At 55.1% G+C, this 934-nt stretch overlaps 1 protein-coding gene across 1 annotated transcript in view; it reads right to left on the bottom strand.

Annotated features, from left to right (window-relative positions):
- ACKR3 (atypical chemokine receptor 3) overlaps window positions 1-152 on the bottom strand; it is an 11,146-nt gene extending 10,994 nt beyond the window's left edge. The window contains exon 1 of the mRNA XM_077758765.1: window positions 76-152. The gene's annotated coding sequence lies outside the window, so the exon portion shown is untranslated. The remainder of the gene's footprint in view (window positions 1-75) is intronic.
- Window positions 153-934: the final 782 nt, after the last annotated feature.

The following is a 934-nucleotide window of genomic DNA, read 5'->3' on the forward strand; positions in this document are numbered from 1 at the left end:
CAGCTGCAGAACCGAAACCCTGCCCGCCGAGCTCCCCTCCGCTCCGGGCAGGGCCGCGGAGAGCAGCGTCCTTACCTCCGGGTTGGGCTCCGGGCTCCCTGCGCCGCTCCTGCGCGCACCGCCTCCGGGCCGAGCAGTTTGCAGGACTGAGCTCGCCGGCTGCGGACCCGCGTTATATACACTGCAGGAAGGCGCCTCTAGGTGGCAGCTTTGTAACCCGCTTCTCCCTCCCTGCAGGCGCGCGCCGCCCCCTCCTAACACACACGTGCAGGAACACACACGCGCGCACATGCACGCACACACGCGCAGGCACGCGCGCGCACCCTCTCGCCGCCCCCGCACCCCCTCCGGCGCACCCCGCGAACCCCCGCGGCCGTGCAATCTCCGGACCCCGCGGGGGAACACGCGTCGGCAGAAGAAAACCTGCAAAGACGCCCCAGCGCTTTTGCGAAATCATCAAATATCTATCTGGTCTCAGGTATATCTTTAATAATCCCATTACCACCAGGAGTTCCTCTGAATGCCTCTCGGCTCTAGGGAAGACTTTGTTCCCAAGACAAATTGCTCTGACCTTCTGAACCTCGGTGTTGATTTATTTGGCCTGGGGTTTTCTTTGTTAATTCCTCCAAAACAGAAGTAACAGTTTGGGTATGAGCACCGTCATGTGCCCATTTTATGTGCCCCGGGAGTGCGGGAAAGAGCGTCTGAAATAGATTTTAAGATTGTATTCGAATAGTTCTTTCTGAAGGAGATTTTAGGTCCGGAGTCCTTAAAAATCTGAACAGAAGGGTGTTCCCAAGTGCCTACCCAGTCCACGCACACGTCAGGGGCATAATAAATGTCTTCTGATAAGGTCTTTTTCTGAGGTGAGTTTAGCAAATGCTTTATTATTATTATTATTATTATTATTACTGAAATCTGCATTCTCATCAGA

This window comes from Crocuta crocuta, unplaced genomic scaffold, assembly GCF_008692635.1.
Source record: "Crocuta crocuta isolate KB4526 unplaced genomic scaffold, BGI_CrCroc_1.0 scaffold290, whole genome shotgun sequence".
In the NCBI taxonomy this organism is placed as follows: Eukaryota; Metazoa; Chordata; class Mammalia; order Carnivora; family Hyaenidae; genus Crocuta; species Crocuta crocuta.